This window comes from Mastigoproctus giganteus, chromosome 13 (assembly GCF_048544385.1).
Source record: "Mastigoproctus giganteus isolate SK-2022 chromosome 13, ASM4854438v1, whole genome shotgun sequence".
NCBI lineage: Eukaryota > Metazoa > Arthropoda > Arachnida > Uropygi > Thelyphonidae > Mastigoproctus > Mastigoproctus giganteus.
Window position 1 is genome coordinate 138,534,866 of NC_143587.1, and position 17,655 is coordinate 138,552,520.

At 35.9% G+C, this 17,655-nt stretch overlaps 1 non-coding gene and 1 pseudogene across 1 annotated transcript; both read left to right on the forward strand.

The window, feature by feature from the left end:
- Positions 1-9,073: 9,073 nt before the first annotated feature.
- On the forward strand, positions 9,074-9,163 carry TRNAY-GUA (transfer RNA tyrosine (anticodon GUA)). The gene is given in 2 exon segments: positions 9,074-9,110; positions 9,128-9,163. It is a non-coding gene; the product is annotated as a tRNA-Tyr (tRNA).
- Positions 9,164-9,698: 535 nt separating this feature from the next.
- LOC150076480 (uncharacterized) lies at positions 9,699-11,271 on the forward strand (annotated as a pseudogene).
- Positions 11,272-17,655: the final 6,384 nt, after the last annotated feature.

Here is a 17,655-nt window from a genome sequence, read left to right on the forward strand (position 1 = left end):
TTTTTTAGAGTTGTATGGTGAAATAACTAATGGTAGTGGTTTCTGCAGCTAGCAGTTGATAGCGATTCGGCCCTTTTATTTCACACCACAACTCTAAAAATTTACGGTCTTACCAATATCATCAATGTTTACCATACTTAACGGTTACATTCTCTCCAAGTAATCTGCCCTATTGGTAAAACCCGATCCTAAACATGAAGAAGGCATCGGATGTCATCATCAATCTGTTCCCACCACTCTTCAACCAAACCAAATTAATGATGATATCATTCTTCAACAAAACCGACGGATATCATCAACTATCTACTTTTGTTGGAGAGTGGCGGAGTACGATCTACTGCTCGTAGTATGTCTTTTATTGAAAAAAAAAAAAAAAAAGATGACCACTCTTGGTCATCTTTTAGAAAAAGTAGCATCATAAAGACTCGTATCCGGACAAAAATCACTATCGCTGCCTCTAATTTCTAATCAAGTAGATCGAAATAGGCCCAAAAATAAATTCATTAATCAGACAGTCTGCCCTAAGCATAAACTGTCATGTTAGGGCCACTCAAGACCGAACTTATAAATCAGCGTGCATTACATCTGTAAATTGCGTGTGTTCTCTGGTTGATTTGCCTATCTTTCTGGACGAACAACCGAGATTTCCGGGTGTTGGAGACCTTGCTAGCCACGCCTGAAGCCTTCTAACTCAGCCACAGAATGAAAAAAGCCCATAAACGGTCCTTGAATCATTGACGGGATTCGAACCTGTCAATAACGCGAGGCCTTTTCCACCCGATATAGAGAGGGTGATAAAAATGACCAGGTTCTACCCGTGCAGACTATTTTTATTGCAACAGGCGGTCCCTGACAAATTTGGGCAACCCCGCCGTATATTTACCATACTTACAATATTACAGTTACCATTCATACTATCGTACAGATAGTGAGGTAAACCCGTTCAAAGTAAGCAGCAATATCCAAAGTCCACCGGCACGCCACTGGAATAAATTGTTAACAGCAGACTTTTCTTAACCAAACGCTGACTCGTTGTGGCCTTAATCACCGATGCGCCGTTAAATTCCCTCGTAACCAACCAACAAACCAACCAAATAACTGGTGAATAAGAGTGAGGATGAAGACTTTTCCATCCAAAGAATGATACCATCCAGCTGTACAGAATAAGCAGCATTATTATCAGATTCCCTGATGTTTGTTTGAATTTTTGTGGACAGGATGCTTGGGGAAAACCATTCATTGAACTAGAGGTTGAATTCCTGTACAAGTTTTTACTCAAGAGCGGATCTTGCTTTATATACGCATGCGTGTACATATTGGACTTTTCGAGAAACTCTTGTAATGGAAAGCACACTTTTGTGCAGTTAATATAATTAGTATTACTATCAAAATTGGAGATTGATGCAAGGAGGGGAAAGCTCAAATAAAAACAGCTGTAAAAATAGAAAGAAAAACTGTTTAGCACCATCTTTATGTATCTGCCAATAAATCACTAATAATTGGACGTAATTTAATCTTATTTAGTTAAATGAGTCTAATATGTGAAGAATTTTTCCGGATGCAAGAGCTAATGGTCATTAATTGTTCATGTATATAATTAAAAAAATTACAACAGAAGGTTCCAGATTTTTGCTTGAAAATAGCAAAAGTTCTGGCCGATCATATAACGAAGCTGGAATGCAGTTGAGCAGATTAATGCTGCCCGTTCTCCTCCCTTCAGGGAAGTGTGGGTAATAATAAAAGTTGTGGCAGGTAAGTATTTCTTAAACGAAAACTTTTAGAATTGTTGATGTCTTGGAAGTAATTATATTGGCCGCGGCTACCAGAACTTAGAGAGTAGATACTTGATGGAATATTTAAATACGCCTCAACTGTTCTGGAAAAGACCCGAATATTAAAACAGCGTCTATAGGCGTCTTGAGAAAAAGAAGATGGCGTTCACGGCCGAAAACACTTCCTTAGATTGCAGTTTCAACGGTCCATTTATATGCTGATGAAGGAGGAATTTGAAATATCTAGAAAAAATATTCTTTCTTAAGGAGAAGATGAGGCTTTTCTCTCTAAATGGGTAAAAGAAAAGAATAAGAAAACATGTCATAATCGAGGCTAGTAAAGAGTAAGATGTAAAGAAAAAGAACATGTTAGTGGGAAAGCAGCTGCAATCATTTTAAAGTTGAAGGGAATTGCTTGAGATTTTATTTACAAATAATTTCGAGATACATATTTAAATTCATATTTATATAAAATTGAAAGTTTTGTTTGAATGTGTCCCGCTTAATGAAAAATGAAATAAAATCGCATTCAGACATATTCAGTTGGATATTTTCTTGAGCTCTATGTGCAGTGGCATTGTCGTGCATAAAAACAAAATCTGGGCCAACCGCACCCCTAAAAAAAGTCGCACAGAGGGTTCGAGAATCTGTTCTCGCTACCTGTGCGCTGTTACTCTGTCAAAAACATGAAGAGGAGTGTGCCTGTTAATCTTTGTTTCCCCCACACTAGTACACTGCCTCCATTGTTAGTGTCCCTTTCTCTGATGTTGAAAGGTTGGTACCGCATTCCTCGTTCTCTCCAGATGAAAATCGTCGAGGCTAGTAAAGACTCATTTTAGCCTACCAAACTTTGTAGAATAAAATGGGATTTCAACGAGCTCTTCGGCGGTTTGGGTTTAATGAACTACAAACCACTGGCCTCCTTGAGTCCGCTTGAATTGAGTCATTTTAACACATTCCGGTTTTTACCTGTGGCCGCAGCAACCTCAAGAAACAACTGATGACAGGACATCGTAGGGTTCTGTCTTGCTTTTAGAGCCAGATGGCAGTCTGTTCTGGTTGACGTAGCCCTGACGTAGCACATGTCCCTGTCCAGACGTGTGAACAGGGACATGTGCTTTTGTTCATCTTCGCCTTGTATCTCTGTGAAGAACAGTACTGCTGCAAAAGGGCCAGACGTGATTAATTATGTGTGTGTTCTGTTGTTGTGTCTGACCACTTGACTACTCGTCAATCACCTGGAGAGATGATTGTGGGTATTCGTCCACACCGCGGGAAGGTGGGCAAGTCCCAATAGTGCTCGAACTCTCTCAGTTCGAGACTGACCCACCTGATGTTGCCAAAAGGTGGGCCAGATTCCTCTCGGGGCCCACTCCAGAGGAGAAAAAAAAGGAAGTTCCCGTGGTGTATGTATAAGAAAAAAGAAAAGAAAGAAAGGAAGAGGCTCCTGGTGGACCAATCACGAGAGAAAAAAAAAACCTCCTGGTGGTGAAACCAGGAGGAAGGGAAGAAAAAGTTGAGATTTACTCAACCACTACATAATGACTATCTAACTACACAATTATCACTCAGTAGAAACAAATAATCACTCTTAAAAATAATTAGCAATAAATCCGATACTTTTAGCAAATTCAAGTTAACGATTAGATAAGCTCAAGAGAACTTCTCTTAAGCCAACCAATCCAACAATAGCCACCTTAGACAAGAAAGCCTCTCTGGTATCTGAAAGTCTTGCACATAGAGTTTATAGCAAACTTAGCCAAAACCCATAAATAAAACATAATTTAATGTTTTGATACTTAATTAAGGTAATCATACTTCTCATCAAAACCACAACTTTCACTCAAAATCATTCGACCACAACTTTCACCCAACACGGGTTAATTTTTTAGAAGTTTTAATATTATTATTTTATTTTATTTATTTATTTATTATTTTTATTATTATTATCTGTTTTAAATAATTTAAAAAATATTTTGAAATTAAGTATCATTAAAAAATATATTTACCGTTTCGAAACACAGTTTTGACTAAACCTTTATTACTAAATATACGAGATAGACATATGGAAGGAGAATTCCAGTTTTCATTTCGCAAAACAAGTCGAGCGTAAAATACCTAAAATTTACAGATGACAATATTCTGAACAACTCAACCCACCCCAGATGCAGAGCTGAATGATGCCAAAAAATATTTAAAAATCCATATACTGAAAATATTAATGTTTTCAGTCAATATATTCATATGCCTATCTGAAATAAAAATTTAATATGAATGTAATTAAGAAGTCAATAATAAACCAAACTGCTCCTTTAAAAAATACATCAGAACGAGAAAGGAACTCCTCCTAGATAAAGCCCATGCAGGACCGACTCTGAAATTAGATAAAGAACTTTTCGAGTGCCTTTCTGAGAAAAGAACTAAACTGAAATCAGCAGTTACATCAGATATCGATGAATCTGTTGAGCCATCAAAAAGAACGCAGAAGAAAAGTTGTGAATTTCTTTTTTTACTTGGTTTCTTCAAGTTCGTAAATACCAGTCCTCATAGTTCAGGTCCCGGAGAACCTCAACGAATTATATGTTTTCTGTTTTACCCATCTGTAAATTGTTTTTATGTTTTTACAAAGTATTATCTTGTACAGTTATATAAGACAGTGTTTTAGTCCACATTACTGCATTTCACCCTTTTTTATACCAATGTAACATATAATTTTTGACGAGGTAACCAAAATCCACAAAATCCAAAAATAAGTTACCAAAAATCGTTAGTTTTGCTTTTTAATGCTCTGTTCTTAGGGCATTTATAACCCTTGTCGCTAATACACTAATAAAATTCAAATTAATGAACGAATTGATTAATGAACTAATCAAACACGCCTTATTTTCAGTGTATATACTTGGTCTATATAAAAAAAAAAGCAGATAATAAACACGATAAATGGAAGAAATTTTCAAAATATAAAGAAAAGGAACAAAGAAAAATCCCTGTTTTAACAATCCCAATTCTGTTTTAAAAAGAGTTCCATCGTTTCTATTTCCATGGTGTTTGACCCTTCAATATAAAAATTACAGAGCAATTTAATAATGAAGATCTATCATGAATTGTAATATTCAGTCATATCAATACCATTCATATTTTATATTGAATTTGGTTGCCCTTTAGGAGATTTATTCTGCAGGTTTTAACTGGAGAATAAGTATTACTGGAGATCTTTTGGTGTACAAACCTCACGACAGCATGAATAAAACATTCGTATGATTTAAAAATAGCACTGGAGCAAATGACAAATCCAATAGCTCTCATGTGAGTGCTTTTATCGTGCTGCATAGTTATGTTATCAGAAAATATAGATGAACAAAGGAATTACTTCTGCATTTGCAGTAGCGAGTACTCGCCTTCAAATGAGGCCCACGGCATTTTGAATGCCGATTTATAGGGACTGTTATATGGACAATCTCTCCAGTATCACAGAACCGTCATAGCTCCCCGAAATCCCCTTAAATTTATGGGCCATTCAGGTTTATTGTGTTTCTTTGATCATGCAGTAGTAGAGTCTAAATCCTCTTGGAGTAGTTTGGATTTGCGGAAGCTGCTGTCGTATTAGTCGATAGGCACAACAAAAAACTGATAAGTTCAATTTAAAACCCACTTTCATTGTAGTTTTCGTCATCCAATTTGTATAGTATTGCGTAACAAAATACTTTTATTTCCGTTGTAAATATGAGAACATGCGTTTCATCATAAGTAGCTCTTAATTTGTTATTAAAACTAGTCATAATGGTAGAAACGGAAAAGTGATCATATAAAATAAAATAAAATCACAAGATGTATCTGATTGGCAATTATGAATGATTTAGAAGATGATATCGGCGATAATACGAACGCAACATTCCTAATTATCCACTCAACTCAAGAACAACCGAATGGAAAACTCTCGCCATTTCTAGTGCAGAAATGCCTAAACTTTTGGTGGAAATTCTTTTACCGTTTCCCGACACGTTTCCCTGAACACATCACTGAATGGGACCTCATCAATCTCAGATATAGTCTAAAATAAAAACTGTGAGATCAAGGAGTCATCAGTGTAAGACAAATTATGACAAAGAACGAATGTATGCTAGTTACCACTCAGAACAAAATCTTTACTTTTCGTAATCCCGAACCATCAAAATTTTCATAGCCAAGAAACTCCCCACTGAATTGTATCAGCTATACTGCAGAACTCTGTGCAGAGCTTTAAATTTCACACTCTCAGCAAACAGGCTGCACAGTGTTATATACAGACTCCACCAGCGCTATCTAAGCTATTCGACAGAATACAAAGAATGAAAACCCCTTACTCAGACAGATCTTGAAGAACGTTTAGACAGCTACCCTCCCCTGTCTGCTTGCTGGGGGATTTCAATGGCCACCGCCATTTATGGGGATCATCTAAATTAGACAAATGCGGGCGACTGATTGAAACTCTATTCGAAAAACAAAACCTCACTCTTCTTAATAGTGGCTCGTACACCCATATACAGTTACCTACTGGACAGACGTCTGCAATTGACCTATCGAATTGTACCCCGATACTGTTTTAAGTCATGTAATGGTCCGCTCTGGATGATCCCATGGGCAGCGATCATTTTTTAATTGTTTGTAATCTGATGACTACACAACCACTATTACAACAACCCTGCACGAAATGGAGGGCCAAATTTCAGTCAGCAATCACTCTTGACAAAAAAAACTATTCAGTTACTGATTATATTACATTATATCAGATGAAGTTACTGATTACATTACATCCCGTCTTTTAGTTGCAGCTAAGTACTCAATTCCATTATCAAATCCCCCGACCGACAGCATTTCAACTACTGGTGTAACGAAGAGTGCACAAAAGCGAAGAAGGCAAAAAATAAAGCATTTAATTTATTCCGTTGATCTCCAACCACAGCTAATCTAATTAGTTACAAGAAGCTATGGGCAAAAGCGCGTTACATTCAAAAGCAAGCCAAGAAATAATCTTGGACTCGGTTCGCTTCTACTATCAATAGAAATACTGACTCCAGACTAATATGGAAGAAAATTAGGCAGATTTCTGGGAAGAGTCCAGCCATCCCTTCCCCAATTCTTTCCTGCAATGGGCAACAACTCTCTGCTGCTCTAGATATAGCCAATGCCTAGGGCAAAACCTTTGCTCCAAGTCACAGCTGCATGAAACTACACTCCGAAATTCCAGAAAATTAAGGCCGCCACCGAACAGAGACCTATCAACTTTACAGCCTCACTATCACTTCCATATAATCAACCTCTTCAATATTGTGAACTTTTACAGGCCATCAGAACAACACGAAACAGTGCCGCTGGGCCAGATGGCATATATTATGTCATGCTGCAGCATCTCGATGACAAAAACTTACAATTGCTGTTAGTCTTTTTTTAACCAGATCTTCCTGGAAAATATTTATCCAACCTCTTGGCACCATGCTACAGTTTTGGCGTTTTTGAAAACTGGAAAAGATCCCTCCAGTCCTAATAGTTACAGGCCAATCTCTCTGTCAAGTTGCCTTGGTAAAATTCTTGATGATCCACAGTCGACTCATTTGGATCATTGAAACTCAACATCTACTGAGTAATTGTCAACACGGCATTCGTCAAAACAGGTCCTCCTGAGATCTGATGATCAAGGCTGAATCTGAAATTTGCAATGCCTTTGTTAAAAACGAACACCTTGTTATGGTCTCCATAGATATAGAGAAGGCATTCGATATCGCCTGGAGGTATGGCATTCTCAGTGACCTTCATACTCTTGGTCTGCGAGGCAACCTGCCTATATTTATTAGAAACTTCCTTAAGAACCGAACTTTCCAGGTCCGATACCAAAATTCCCTTTCTGCTATATTCTCGCAGGAAGATGGAGTACCACAAGGATCAATATTGAGAGCAACTCTGTTTGCCTTTAAAATTGACTTCATTACAAAGAACTCCCAAATACTGTAGAGGCGTATCTTTATGCTGACGATCTCTGTATTTGTTGTCATTCTCAGAACATGAGATCTATCGAAAGGCAATTGCAGATGTCCTTCAATAAAGTACAAAAGTGGGCTGAGCTCAATGGATATCGTCTCCCAACAGAAACCAGTTGCGATCCACTTTTGTAGTCAAAGAAAATTGCATGCAGATCCTGAACTGAGGATTTCAATTTTCACCATTCCGATTGCCAGCAATATCAGATTCTTGGGACTAATCCTGGACAGTAAGCTAAACTTCTTTGAGCATGTTAAATTAATACGTACTACCTGTCTTAAAAAGATCAACATGCTAAGAGCTTTATCTGCCCTGTCTTGGGGAGCAGATCGTACAACTTTGCTGCTCTTATATAGAGCACTGATTAGATCTCGTTTAGATTATGGTGCTCCAGTTTATGATTCTGCCCGGAGGAGTGTACTGCCCTGGCTGGATCCTATTCAACATAATGCACTGCGGATTGCAATTGGTGCATATAGGACATCTCCAATTCAAAGTCTATACATTGAAGCTCATGAGCCCCCTCTGCATCTCCGCAGAAAACTGCTATTACTTAAATATGTAGGAAAATTACAGAGTTGATCTTAGCATAAATTTACAAATCTTTATTCACATATATAAGTGTTTTTTTGTTTTCATTTTTTTTTTAAATACTCATCGTGTATATTTCAGTTTGTTTACCTGATTTTATTTTTATCTAAATTCACTTCTTTTTTTTTTTTTTTTTTTTACTATTTGTATATATTGATATAGGAACGTATAGGGAAGTAACTTGTATTTTAATATATTTAAATATTGGACTTGGCGCATCATGGCCTTAGTCGCTCATGCGCCATCAAAACCAAAATCAATCAATCAATCTTATCTGCTTTGCGAATTTCGATTCTTATTTCTCACGCGGTAAGGTTCAGTACTAAGAACACGCTCTCGTTGTTTAGAAGCTATTCTAATTTAAAATTAGTAAGCGATCTGTTACAGTGTAAAGCGAAATGTTTGAAATTCTCGGAATGGTTCCCGTTACCATTTTAGTAACCAATAAAAGAAAAATAATCTTTCGTTAATAAAGATTATTATCGCTAGTCTAATCAATATGACTAAATAGCATATTTTTTAAAGCTAGTTGCTAGTGGCATACGGTGGAATTGAAAGTTCTATAAGGAAGTGGGGAGAATTTCTGAAAAACGTAAATATAAAATGCGATAAAAATACGTCATAATGGATTGATAAGAAGGAAAAGGCGACCTACTTTATTCAGTTATTAAATTTCAAGAGTGTTGTTTGCGTGACCGTCGATAGCTCAGTTGGCAGAGCGGTGGACTGTAGTGGGTTATTCAGTTGTTATCCATAGGTCGGTGGTTCAAATCCGCCTCGACGGATTTTTTATTTATTATTTTTTAATATACTTTTAAGCTGATTTTCAACCATTAATTCGTATTTTTCCTGCACTGACAGAGACACTCCAAAGAAATTATCAGAGGAGGATAATATATAAATAATTTTTAAAAACATGTTTAAATTTCTTTTCTGCTATGAAAATAGCAGAAGCTTTACCTTAACATTTTAATTTCTTACCGTGCGCTCCCTTTGTCAAATTGTGATTTGCAATAGAAGTCTCAGGTAGATTTTCTGCCTGGGAAATTTTTGTTAAGTTCCAGACTGATTTTAATTCGATTATGATTTATTTGGCAAGTGATGGCTTAACTGTCGCCACCGTAATAATAATAATTCCTTATCACTACGTCATCTCTGGGCTAATCCGTTGTTCTAAGTGGGCCGAAGGGTAAAGGTCAAGAACTGCAGTAATTCTAGTAGATAGAGCTTAAGCCCCTTCGTTGCCTTTGTTCATTGCTGTTCAGTGCGGCTGTGTCTTGTGTTATTTCATCTCATAAAAGTGCTTTGAAGTTTTTAATAATGCCTGGAAAATGTTGTGTCCCTGGATGCCGTGGAAATTATAAAGGTGGTTCGAAAGTACACGTCTTTGGATTTCCGTTGAAGGATACTGTTTTAACTAACAAATGGTTGAAACCTATACCAAGGAAAAACTTTGTGCCATCTGAACATTCAAAGGTAAGTTTGCTAAAATAAGTTTGTGGTAGGTTAATAGCAGTTATCGTATCTCTTAAATAGGAGTATTTTAACAATATTGGAACGATAATATATAGGAACATGAAGCAGACATATTCTTCTCAGAATATAGAAGAAAATTTTATTAATTTTATTTATTGAAACTTTTAGTGCAACCTTCGATAAACTATAGGCCTGTGTACACGGACTGAGTTATCCTTAGTTGTAAAAGCTAATAACAATCGTCTATGAGATGCTAATAATAAGTAAAGTGAAATTCGAAAGAGAGCATAACATTTTATTTATATATTTCATATCGTTACAGATATGTCAGATTCATTCCGAGCCATCCCAGATTGTTAGACGGGCATCTAAATTTGATGGGGCAAAAAAAAAAAAGAGAACCGCCGTAGATTTCAAGCATCCAAAATTAATTCACGGAGCTGTTCCATCAAATTTTCCGAACTGTCCAAGCTATTTGTCATCACAGGCATTTACAAGAGACAGTCCCGAAAAGAAGAAGCGAAGATTAGAAGAAAAACTTCGAGAAGGCCCTGGAAAATAGCATTAAGAGTAAACATGATTATGAAAAAGCTCGAGAATTTCCTACGGTCCCACAACAAGCAGTGCCTGAATAAGACATGCAGCACTGAATGCTGGCAAGTTATTTAAAAAAAATAACTGTATTGTGTTTTTATATTTAATATTTCAGCCAGCACCTTCCATTGCCTATTCAGTCGTGATTAGTGAAGATTTGATGTTGTCGGTATTTGTACAGAGCGCTGAAATTCATAATTTAGGAAAGTCAAAGTCAATGGAACTTTCTATGAAGGTGAATAGTTTCAATCATATTACTGACATCTAAGAACAGATACCAGTAATTTCCAACAGCAGTGATGTTATTAATATTTCTTTTGTTTTAAATGCTTGTAGTTTACTGAATTCAATTGCAGGAGACATTAATAGCGAGAGAGCAACCGTGTTTGAATTCATAAGCGAACAATTGCAGTTGTTTGATAAATAGAAAAATTCAGTATTATGATCCAGTGAAATTTTAAGAGAATCATTTTCTGATGTATGCTAAACAGAAATTGGCTTTTTTAAATTCTTCAGAACGCAAAATTAGTTTAATGATCGATGAAATTCATCTGAAACCTTATATTGATTACAAAGGTGGAAACGTACTGGGAAATTCTTTTGATAATACTGACCAGCTACAAGTGCATATGTATTTATGATTTTAAGCTTAGTGTCAAATTACAAAGATGTCATTTATGTTATATCCGTGAAAAAAATTACTGCAGAAAAATTACATTGTTTTGAAAAAATTATTGTGGGCTTGAAGAAAATTGGTTATAATGTCGTAGCAATTGTAAGTGATAATATTTCAATTAACAGAAAAAGTATTTTAGAGAAATGATTTAAAATTTTCTAATTAATACCATTATCAATATTTTGTTCAACAATTATTGTAAAAAGAAAAATTATGTATTAAAAGCAACACATAAACGTAAACTTCAAACGTTGAAATTGAGCTAAATTGAAAAGTAAAATAATTTCTGTTCAATTTATAGTAACCAAATTATTAAATTTAAAGAATAAATGTATACATTAGTTGGATTACAAATTACATGTAAAACATTCAGAATGTAATAAAATAGTTAATTATAAATAAAACATTTATTTATAATTCTTCATTCATTTTTTCAGAATGTTATGATTAACAAAAATTATCACACCTAAGTATAAAAACTGATATTTTTTTATTTATTCATCTTTTCATTTTTTCATTTTTCAGAATGATTTCATTTTTTCAGAATGTTATGATTAACAAAAATTATCACACTTAAGTATAAAAACTGATATTTTTTTATTTATTCATCTCATTTATTCATTTATTTTTTCATATTGGCCCTTGCAACATATATTATCTTTCCGTTATGCACAGAAAATAAAGTAGATTTACATTCAACTCTTGCTTTCACTTTTCTTATTTCTGTGCAGCGATGTAGCTTTATGTACTTCATGTGGCTTACTTATGATGACGTCAAAACCGCAGTGATCAGGAATTATTATTTCGGTGTCGACGGCTTAACCGTGAACATAGTGAACTTTCATGCTTTGTTCTCCTTGGTGAGCCCATAGATTGTGTAAGTGCCTGAATGCTCTTACTGAGAATATTACTGTTAATTGCTGTACTGTTGGGACTGTTCAGGTTTAAAAAAAGTTGACTTTTACATTGTGACTATAATTCCTGATTTAGACATCTGCTTCCTGGATTGGAATTCTCCTCATTTTGAATCTTCATAGTGGACCTACAAGTGTCAATTGGATCCTCAGTGATCACTGAAACCTTATGTTGGGACTTTATAGTGCCAGATACCTCCATAGTATTACATTGTGATATGGATATTACATTGAAAACGAATTCACCCTCTAAGAGGGAATCTGAGATAATGGTACCTGAATGCTCATCAACATTGTTAACGGTACATAATTGTAAATAGATTGCGAGGTTAACAGGACAGCTGGCGCTGGGACCGCATAGTACAATAAATAAATAAATAAACTATTGTAGTTGTGTGTGTTTTGTAATGAATTATGCAATTTTCATAGAGGAGAAACTTGGTGCTTGTCTGGAAGTGGAGGATTTTCTGTGAATATTATTATAAGAGAAATACTTGAAAAGTAGGGTAACAATTTTTTATGGGGGGGAGGAATCGTGTTTACCCAATAGTGAAACGCCACACGCGAATAAAGGCAAGTACGCAACTTTCCTTTTGCGCTGATTACTTAAGACTAAACAAAAAAGGGCTGCCGTACTCGAAAGTTGAACAAGTGAATTGTGCACAGTCATCCGATTCTTGCAGGCCACAGGAACTAAGTTCATCAGAGAACAGCAGGTGGGATGTGCTTGACTGTTCACCACATAAGACTCAAGTTTGGCTTTTCTGACTTTCATTTGTTTAGGTCCTTGGAAAAACTAAAAAAATAAATAATCTGATAGGGAACTGATTTGATGATGACATTAAATGGTGTGTAGAAACCTGCTTGAATAGGACTGCCCTTGGATTTTATAATAGTGTTATGACTGTACTCGTGACAGGAAGGAAAAAGTGCCTTTTTAATTAATGTTTTTGTAAAATCTGTTTACAAAAAACATCATAAAAACAAGAAAACTCAAGAACTGCTTGAGCTCACAAAATTTTCCATCAAATATGTCCACAGACGAGTAACAATATCCAAAATAGCACCAGTGGATCGAGGCGAGCGAAATCCATATTGGCAATCCTTCAAGAGATGGAAGATTTGAAGACAGTTTAAGAGTGGTCGTTCGTGGATATTTCCATTAATTTCGAAAGAGTAGCAGTGCGAAATGAGACGATAATTGGAAGGAAGGGAATTGTCACCTTTTTTTATGAATTGGCTTCCTGATGAGAAAATTTGAAGCCAGCTGTGGGTATCACAATGCCCCATCTTGATTACTTGTTAAGAAATAATGGTGGCCACGTGTTGATTTAATCGTCAAGGCGGATTGGTGAAAATCCGCCTTGACGATCTGGTGTTCAAACTTTAAACTTCTTTTTATTGTTTTAAAAATTCACATATGGTGATTGCAAAGCAGAACACCGTTTTTTCGGGGTAGAACACAGAATCCATATTAAAATAAAAATTAAAATGAACAAATGTATTGTTAGGTTATGTTTCTAGAATCTCTAGGCCTGTTTCGAATTCAGACAGCGTTCTCAGTCAGCTAAGATTTTAGCTCTAGTCCTTATAGTGGCGCCTCCGTAGCTAGGTGGGCAGGAGCAGCAGTGCGTAGCACACGCTTCTAGATTAGACCGGGGTTCGAGCCCGTGATCACCAAATACGGAGGATGCGGAAAGATCAGTGAATGACCACCGCACATCCCCGGAGCAATATGACCTTAGTTGCTAATGCTCCTAAAAACCAAATAACAAAACAACAGTCCTTATAGTAGAAATAGTCATAGTTTGTTTCTTCAACTCAATGAGATTACATTGTTCAGTTACAAGGATTCCTGTACGTAGATATGCTTATATTTTCGACAATAGAATAACTTTAAGAAAAAGATCAAATGATCAATTATGAGCATATGTAATTCAAATATCCTGAACTACAGTAGTTCTAATAAAATTGAGTAGGATTTTTGTAGGATCAATAAGCGTTATTGTAATACTTTTAGCACTATTTATTTGAAGCTTTGTGTTCTTTGCAACTGAAATCTAGTGGATATTACCATAATGTCTGGAAATCGGTGATATCTTCGTAAGATATGAAAAGATGCATCATCATCAGCATATATCAATGTCCTTACCCTGCTCAAAAATAAAGTGAGCCATAGGTCGTTGATATATACATTATATAAGATAGAATCTGGTGGACCTTATTTGGTACACTGGATTTGAAAGAATAATTCTAGATATGAATCCATCATACCTCATTTGATTGGTCGAATACATTACATGATCGATTATTCAAAACATAGTACATAAATATCATAATTACTGTAATAATTTTACCTTTTAATAATAAGTGTACGACGAATTACAACTACGATAGGTTAACAGTTAACCGAAAGGTAAACCAGTTAAATTCCAACAGCAAATTCTAAGTGGGAAGCATTCAAGGAATTAATCGTGGATGCTACTAAAAGTTTCATGCCTATTAAGAAATATTGTTCAAGGTTTAGGCCTAAATGGTTATCTAATGAACTAATGAGACTCGTGACAGAGAAGAAAAATGCATGGGATGCATATAAATTATCAAGCTACTCAGAAGCCTATGGAAGATATAAGCTAGTCTGCAATCAGGTCACAAAGGAGGTTAGGCAGGCGAAGGCAGATTACGAGAAATCCTTGGCAAAAGATGCTAAGAAAAAAACAGCAAGGATTTCTTTACTTATATACACTCTAAAAGGAAGGGGATGAATCTGATTTGTCCATTTGATATCGATGGTTCGACTGTTGATGATCCTGCTCAGATAGCAAACAAACTGAATGAGTACTTTACATCTACATTCACACATGAGGAGTTATTAAGGTTTGAAAATGCCACAAGGTTATCAAATTGTACTTAATGATTTTGTAATAACTGAGACCAAAGTGGAGGAGAAATTGTTGAAGTTAAACATAAGAAAGGCACCTGGGGTGGATGGGATCTATCCAGTTATATTAAAGGAGGCGGCAAAGAAACTAAGCAAACCCTTAGCCATAATTATGAGAGCATCCTTGGACTCAGGGGAGGCTCCCACGGACTGGAGATGTGCAAATGTATCCCCAGTTCACAAAGGGGAATCGAAGAGTGACACGATTAATTACAGACCAGTTAGTTTATTTCTGTTCCTGGTAAAATAATGGAGTCACTGGTTAAAGATGCATTGCAGGATCATCTAGACAAGACTGCAGCAATAATTCAGACACAGCATGGGTTTGTTAAGGGAAAGTCTTGTCTGACAAATTTGATTGGATATTATGATATGGTTACGAAGGAACTGGATGCAAAAAATAATTTTGGTATCATATATTTGGATTTCAGGAAAGCTTTTGACACTGTTGCGCATGGAAAACTGTTGTATAAATTGGAGCATAATGGTATTAAGGGTAAGTTGCTACAATGGATAAAAGGATGGTTGAGTGGGAGAAGACAGAGGGTGGTAATCAATGGGTGCTGCTCTTCGTGGACTAATGTTTTTAGTGGAGTTCCACAGGTTTCGGTGTTGGGTCCAATGTTGTTTTGTATATTTATTGATGAAGGTATATCAGGCTTAATGTCGAAGTTTGCAGATGATACAAAGGTTGGCAGGGTTGTTAATGACAGTAATGGCAGTGTGCTACTGCAACAGAATCTAAAAAAATTGGGCAGATGTGCTAAGAAGTGGCAACTGAAGTTTAACCTTGACAAATGCAAAGTACTGCATATGGGTAGAAGTAACCCCAGAGAAATGTACCAACTGTGTGGTACTACACTTAAGGTGGTAGAAAATGAAAAAGACGTAGGAGTAATTGTGCAGTCAGATATGAAGTTTTCTGAGCAATGCAGACAGGCTGCCAGGGCAGGTCATGGGGTTTTGTCAATGATATATTGGAATTTTGCTAGCAGGGAAAAGGTGATTGTCCCTCTGTATAAGGCAATGGTCAGGCCACGCCTTGAGTACTGCGTGCAGGTCTGGAGGTCTCATTTTAGGAAAGATGTAGATTTGCTTGAGCGTGTACAGAGAAGGGCAACAAGATTGGTGAGGGAAATGAAAGGGTGGCCTTACGAAGAAAGGCTTACGTTCTGCAATTGCAGTGTCTGGAAACTGGAGGCCTTGAATGGGTTGAGCACGCTGAATTCTGATGAGATTCTTCCACTTGTTCAGATTATGAACCTAAGGGGGTATAAGTTGAAATTGAGATGTAGAATAGATGTGCGGAAATTTGCCTTTAGCCAGCGGGTAGTTAATTGCTGGAACAAACTTCCATCTGTCGTTGTGGAAGTTGATAGGTTAAATAAATTTAAGGAGGAACTGGACAGGCATTTGGAGGGAATGGTGTGATTTTTTTTTTTTTTGACTGATGCTGCATAAGCTCATACACTTGCTTTCTTGCATCACATGCCACTACTACTACTACTACTACTATTTTCTAAGGGTTTTGAGGATGCCAAAATCCGCTGATAAAGATATTTCTTTCAAATACTACTAATAATAATTCCTCACGCAAAAATTTGTTTAATAAAATTAATAGATCGTTGTTTAATAAAATTAGTGGCATTTCGTTATATATCTTATGGGAGAAACAGCTGATTATTTGAAAATAATTAGTTTTGCTTATATTTATATAAAAATAAACTATTGATTAAACTTATAGTTGGTAATTATAGTTCAGGTGGATTAAAGTAGAGCTGTGCTCAGAATTTCGCATCAGATTTGTTAGTTACAAAAAAGAGTTAACCTTTTAACTCTGTTTTAAGAAAAGAAGCTTAAAATTTTCCAAAACTTTCTTTTGACTCATAGGAGGATTTTGGGATTTATTAGATAAAGGCGAGCTTATGTAATACAAGTGAAAGTCTTGTAAATAAATATACTCAGAAAAAGGTAAATTCTTTTGGGAATATACTAGCGTTAAACTTTTCTCCTTCTGGAGTTGTAAAGGTCTTTCATACGAAACAAATCAGTCTGGTGTGAATTCAAACTTGCTCTTTGAAGTTGCAAAGCCCCCTTCTAAAGAAATAAAATCTTCTTAGTGGAAAATCGCATACATTTATCGGTGAATAGCTCGATGCATAGACAAACTTCTGCCTTTCCGTGTGAAAGATTTTTACAGCTCGTATGCAAACTTCCATACTGGAATCCTTCTAGCTTTTGAAAAGTCTTCTTTTTATATCAAATTTATTCGACAAGATTTATTCGACAAGTCTAGTTGAATTAATAATGACAAGTTAAAATTGTACCCTTATAATAACGAAATTTGTAAAATGAAAAAAAAAAAAAAAAAAAGAATTAATTCCCGAGGTCACTGACAGGGCAATTTTCGGACCAATTAAAATAGGATATGGCTTGGTGAATCTCACTAAACAGTCCTGGCATCAGATTGGTGCACCCGGGTATGGTGTATGTCCATAGAAAGACGATACTATCCAGATTATGTGACCGTATTTACCTAGTCTACTAGTTGCTATTGATGCAGTGTAGCCGTTCATTGAGATATTTTGAACAATTCTTCTTTATCTGCATTGTGAAAAATTCTTTGGAGAAGGGGACCTCGTTTTTATCAGAATGAAAAGGTTACATGTCATAAAG